The sequence below is a fragment of the Opisthocomus hoazin genome, chromosome 3 (genome assembly GCF_030867145.1).
Source record: "Opisthocomus hoazin isolate bOpiHoa1 chromosome 3, bOpiHoa1.hap1, whole genome shotgun sequence".
Lineage (NCBI taxonomy): Eukaryota > Metazoa > Chordata > Aves > Opisthocomiformes > Opisthocomidae > Opisthocomus > Opisthocomus hoazin.
In genome coordinates, this window is record NC_134416.1 from 38374648 (window position 1) to 38381068 (window position 6421).

At 47.3% G+C, this 6421-nt stretch overlaps 1 protein-coding gene across 1 annotated transcript in view; it reads right to left on the bottom strand.

The window, feature by feature from the left end:
* KCNB2 (potassium voltage-gated channel subfamily B member 2) overlaps positions 1-6209 on the bottom strand; it is a 209799-nt gene extending 203590 nt beyond the window's left edge. The window contains exon 1 of the mRNA XM_075416009.1: positions 5978-6209. The gene's annotated coding sequence lies outside the window, so the exon portion shown is untranslated. The remainder of the gene's footprint in view (positions 1-5977) is intronic.
* Positions 6210-6421: the final 212 nt, after the last annotated feature.

Here is a 6421-nt window from a genome sequence, read left to right on the forward strand (position 1 = left end):
AAATTAATTTATTTACCTCTATCAAGCCAAAATGCATTTTTAAAAGCCACAGCATCCTCTTAAAAAATATGCTTCAGCAGAGCCATTAGTTCAGGGTTTCTAATATTAAACACGCAAGACCAAAGTTCAAAGAAGGGTGTGGGAACCTCTAAGGCAGGATCAATGCAATACTTCACGGTCAGAAAGAAGATACTCTGAGCTCGCACCCAGGCCCAGCACATAAGCAGGATCAAAAGCGACACAACTCACCCACACAACATTCCAAGCGTGGAAACCTCCTCTTACGAGAGGCACATAAAACACAGTCCTTCAAAAGAACTGAACGAGGTCCACTCTTTTCAAAATACACCTTGAGATGGTGGTAGCAACCTACTGGTGTAATTGCCTGGTTATTAAACACTCACCCAGGGACCACATTCATCCCTGGTAACTCAAACCTGTGGTTTACACTTTGTAGGCTACTGCTGCTACCAGTAATCCCCAGGATGGCTACAGGGATGGAGATCACCCTCCCTCTTCATACTAAGCAAGAATGAGGCAGCCTGCGCTCGAAAGACAACAGGCGTGAGTCTGCAGCTGAGAGGTATGAGCAGTCCTTTGGCTGGGGGAAATCTTGGATTACAAGAGGAGACATACTTGTTTGCATCATGTTAATGTAAGAAAGGCCTAAAAGCTTGATTTTTCTCGGTGGGTACCTTAACCACAAGGTTACTGAACAAAAGCCATTTCTGCTTCTATCAGGTGATCTATAAACATGTTGAAGCAGCCAAACATTCTCTTCCCTTCTCTAGTTGAAGGGTAGTAGAAGACACCCAGCACTGCTAATGCTACTTTAATGACATGCCTAAATAGGGACTAAAGTGACTATCGCTAGCCAGGCTAGTCTTGAACATAAATTCAAGCACAAGGCCTACCCAGTTAGGAAGTTTGCTCTATGTCAGCAATAATGAGAACAAAGAAAGTATGAGATGCAAATATTCTAGAAGGCAAGACCTTCTAGATGGCACTGCTGTCAAGGTAGATCAACACTGTGTGCTATTAATCTCAGCAACCACTGGATGAGCACGTACAATAGTGTCATTCATAGCTTTGTGATTTCAAGGCTAATTAGGCCAGTTCACTGTTTTGAGTCTGTTTAAATACATTAGCAGGATTCTTCTAGCTGCTGCAGCCTGCCAGCAATTTCTGCTCAAAGTGTCTCAGGATCTCTCTGATATATGCAGATTTACGCTGAGCGTATGGCCATAAATTATACGAAGATTATTCAGTCATCTGAGAGTACATCCAGCTGAGATGAGGTCATCAACCTTGTAGGTAAACCAAAATCGCACACTTTAAGAGGGCAACAGACACAATTGAAAACTCTGTAGAAGGAAGCATTATGGCCTTGTTTTGAGTTCTTGAGTTTGGTTGACATTTTTATCTCTATATATTTAAAATACAGCTAATTTTCTAAAAGTTAACTGTTGATGAGGTCCTCAGAAAAACTCTTTTATGAACTGCCTCGAGATTAACGCTCTGAGGCAAATTTTTTCTGTATTTGCACTGTACTGCCATAATTGATTTCTATTTCTTAACTTGTTAGGCAGTCAAGGGGAGAAGCTCATCTCCAGTGTCATCAAAGAAGATTATGTTTGAGAGCTTTGTTCAGTTAATTACCAGCACAGCTTTGCATTCATTTCCTTGTTACATGGTTTTACCTAAAGGGCTGATGTTTATTTCCCAACAAGCTAACACCCGAATACGATGGCAGGATGAAGGATACCCGGAAATAGCAAGCGCGACTTCCCACGGAGAAGCACTGACCTGCATGGAGGCTTCTCCTGTATCACGTGCGGGTGCTGTGATGGGAGAGCTGCTCAGCCCCTCCTTCTAGGCTCGAGCTTTGCCTGCCCTCTCACAATTTCACAGTGTACCGCGGTCCCCCTGCCATGGTATTACGAGAGGTAAATTGGTAGATTGACATTGCTCCTTGTAAAGACTACAATTGCTGCTTATCACAGCCTACTCCTAAATACTCAGAGCTGCATTATGCCAGCATGACATATATTATTTATTAGCTAATAGATTGTTGGTTCTGACTGTCTTGCTGCTGCCAGCAGTGATGCCACTGACTACTCTTCAGAGTCATCCGGAGGAGGAATAGGGCTGTATAGAAGCCAGACACCTAAGTCACAGCTGATCTACCATTACAGCTAAATATAGACTTCCCGCATTAGAAACAAATAAATTAAACCCCCCCCCCCAATTTTAGTGGCCTAAGACTTTTCCATTACTGTTTCCATATTGCTCATGTGGTCACCATAATCCATGAACAAATAAGTTCAAAATAATATTCATTGTTTACTGATGATGCAGTTATCATCATCGTACTTTGCTGTTGGTGAAAAAAGTAGCTCCTCAGCTTACTCCAGAGCTCCAGCCTTGGAAGAAACTGATGTATTGCACAGTAAACAAGTGAAACTTTGTGAGGATGCCAGTGTGCGACTTGCACTGAAGTTTCTGCATGCGCTGTAATGAGCACTGGGAAGGACAAAAAACAGAATAGCCTTTGCAGTCCTTCCAGCTTTAATGGAGAATACAGGCAGTTTTAAACTTAATAGATTTTAAATATCTTGACTGATGCATATTATATCTAAGGCATTTATGGTATTTAGTGATCTGGAAAACTATACTGGGACTGTCTTTATACCTATAGCTAACCAAGATAAGAAACTTCCAAGTTCTGTTCAATAAAAAAATATTGAGTTGTTGGGCTTCTCTGTTTACTTTTTATATTTAATCATACAATTTAATATATATACAATTTACTTAGATGGAATTTGAGCATCACTAAGCAATCTATTTCTTATAACATGCAATATGATATCTAACCCCGCACAACACTCAAGAAAAAAATCAAAATAACAAAATACTTTCCAAATACTTTCCATACAGCCAGAGAATTATAGACAAATAAACACAGGAACTATGGGATTGCTCAAAAATCTACATTTACAATAGGAAAAAATGTAGTTTGTAATGTCCCAGGCAATGTATTTTCACAGTATCCCGTAGAACAAAGCAATTTTTTTTCACAGCATCCCGTAGAACACTGTTGCACATCTTCTAGATCTCTGCAATTAAAAATTGGAAAGTTTATTTTGATTTACAGTTAAAATTATCATCAGGAAGTAGACACTCATTTGTACCTGCTAAAATGTGAGTTAAAAGAACACATCCCAAAGATACCTAGTGCCACTACCTCAGCAATAACCGTACGAGAAAGATGCCAGTTACTTGTGAGAAATCAAAAACATTTTCCCTTAGGGTGCTCACATCCTGATAAGAGTGGAAACAGCCCAACCCAACAAAGTAAACAATAGCCTGGTTTTATCGCTCATCCAAGTTCCTAATATTCAGACACCTATTAAATAAAATAACTTATTTCTAAAAATTACAAAATTTCCTGTAGTAATACTACAGAAAAAGGGAAAGTCCTTTCAGAGGCAGTTGTTATTTAACTCCAAGACCTGTGAGCATACTGTTGCTGGGTCAGAAGGTATTATGCAATAACATGAGGAGTTAATAGAAACAAGCCGTGACAACATAAAAAAAAATCATTTTTAGAATGCGTGTATGTCTGCTGTGATGAAGCTGAAGTGAAGCAGCTCGCAACTTTTAAGCGCTTCCCTTCCTGGCTCCCGGCTTTTCCTCCTGGTCTCTGCCTCTTGGGAGCAGCAGGTCTGTACTCCAGACAAGCAAATGCCTTCAGAGGGGTCTGCAGTGGGACCCCACAGCACTGCCGCCCTCCCAGTCACTGCCCCCTTCACCACACACCTCCTCTCCCATGCACTATGGCTCCTTTCCTCTAACCCATGCAGACTCAAGACCAGACAGCCCCTCCCCGACGTGCTGTTTATATAAGAACAACATACGGAGTAAAACACGGGCTGAAACGTCCTCCAGCAGGTAGCTTTAAATATAGTAGCACCACGGAAAATATTTCACCTGTGCAGGTAGTGACGTGAAGCTCAAGGAAGTCAGGTAAGTTCAAGATTTTCTTCTAAAAGTCACAGTAGCAAGCTGTTTGGCAAAATCCCAAATGTTGGCAAGAAAGCTAATGCGACTCTCGACTCCTCGCCTTGCCTTGAACGGCAAGCCAGAATTTACCAATTAAAACGTGCACTTAGAAAAAAAGGCTGAGCATGGATAAATACCTATGACATGGCATCGTTACGGCAACGGGACATTTCAAAGTGCTGAAGCCACTGGAAATGCTCAGACTGCAGCGTGCCGCTCCGAACAGCACTCCTCCCTCACCTCCAGCTGAAGATGTTTTCGATTTTACTGTCTGCATATATCTGAATAAGCCCAACCTGCTGAGCCCCAGTGACAGCGTCCAGCTGGGAAGGAAGGAGGCGAGAGCAATTCGAACGCTGTCGGGAGAGCTGCCTGTGGAAGCATCATTTAAAAAAAAGAAAAAAAAGCCAAACAACACAACAACGCAGCTGCAAGTTCCAGTACGGCTGAGCGAGTAGATGGTTTATCAGTTGTTGTTTGAATTGAAAAGACAGCAGCGTTATGAACAAGTGACAAACTTTTTTGGTGTACTGCACCTCATCTCTCCGGCAAAGACTGCCAGAGCTTCGTCAGTACACCTCAGGTGATCGGAGATCAAACAGATCTCACAAGCGGCTCATCCTGACCGACCCTGCTGCCCCGAAAGTTTCTGGTAGAACTCCCTGGGAGGGGAATCGCGCCCCAGGCTTGGTAGGACATTTAGTTTCTCAGAGCTCGCCCAGCCTCTACGGCCCGGTGCTTGCTCCGCACTAACGTGGACACGACTCAACAGCTGAGCAAACCTGAACTCTTTGGTGTTTTTAAAGCAAAACCTCAGCGGGCAGGCTGTCCCCATTCCCAAGCCTGCCCAGCCTCTTGCTACTCTTCCTCTTCTAAACCAACCCGGGGCAGTACGTCAGCGCTGCAGGATGGGGTCACTGAAATCCTTCGCTCAGGTGTCCTTTTAATAGCAAGGTCCTGATGACTGTGTATTTGCTAAGGAATGTTGCCCCCACCTGATGCTATCGACACCTCCTTTTTCACACCAGCGTTTAAAAAGTGACAGTTTTGGCAGCGATGCTGGAGATGGCCTCATCTGTGATGAATTAAAATGTCCAAGAAACGGCAAATATACGGTTTATTTATATCTTAATCATTATGTAACTTGAGTTGAATGAAGTCCAAGACCTACTATAAATATGGACAGTGCATACATAGGGTATAGACAAAGTCTGCCTTCACTGGGGCAGTGAAATTCTGGTAGAAGACTGAAAGGTCTGTAGAAACCACGCAGGGAACATGCCCGTTTATTAAGACACTTTGTTTTTTAAATCTAGGGGAGTGACAGCGTGCCACGTATCTATAGAAAGCATACACGCCAGCATATTTCAGAGCAGCACAATGCCACAGTTTCTTTCTTCTCTGACGGGGGGGGGGGGAGGGGGGGTTCAGTCCCCCGGGTACCCGGGGCAACCCAAACGACAGCTCTCTAGCGAGAACGCTGAGGTTTTCCACCACCGGGCTCCCACCAGCGCCGGGAGAGCATCGGAAACGGAGGACCAGCCTTTATCTTTCAAGCTCACCCACGGCAGGAGGCGGAATACTACGGAATGCCACCCTCCCCCCCCCCCCCCCCCAGCAGCTCTGAGGGGACACGAACGCAAGCGGCCGCGGTTGCCAGCGCGGAGCGCTCCCGTTCTTCTCCTGAGCAGCCGGGCGGAGCACGCCCCCCCCCACCCCCCCACCACGGGGCAGCCCGGGGGTCCCCGCCGGAGGAGAGGCGCACCCCGGAGCCCCCCGGCAGCTTTCGCCTCCCTTCGCAACTCCCGTCAGGGCGAGAGGCGTGCGTGATAATAAAAAAAAAACCGACAAAAAATCCCACCAATAAATACACCCGAGCGGCAGCCCCCGGCGGAGGAGATGCCCGCCCGCTTACCTCGCTCCGCGGGCGCCCGCGGCACCGCCGGGGGCTGGGGGAGGGATTCCCCGGCGCTGGCAGCGGCTGCTCGGGCTTCCCCGGGCACCGGGCGGCCGCCAGAGCCGCGGCGAGCGGTTTGTTGTGGTCGCTCCTTCCCGGGGAGGGTTTTCCTCTAGGCTCCCGGCTCCACATCACCGCCCCCCCCCGGCACCGAGAGGGGGGCTGCGGGTGGGCAGCCGCGGAGAAGGCATCTCCCCGACACCCCCGGCGATGAGGAGCCGCCGAGCGAGCAGCGCGGCGAGCGGGCGGGGGGGGGGGGGCGGCCCGGGGAGGGAGGAGGGGGGTGGGGGGGGATAAAAGCCGAGCCCGCGCTGCCCTCGCCCCGCCGTAATCCCCGGCCGCATGCGAGCTGCCGGCTGCCGGCGCGGCCGCCCCGGTCTGCGGCTGTGCGGGGGGCGGGGG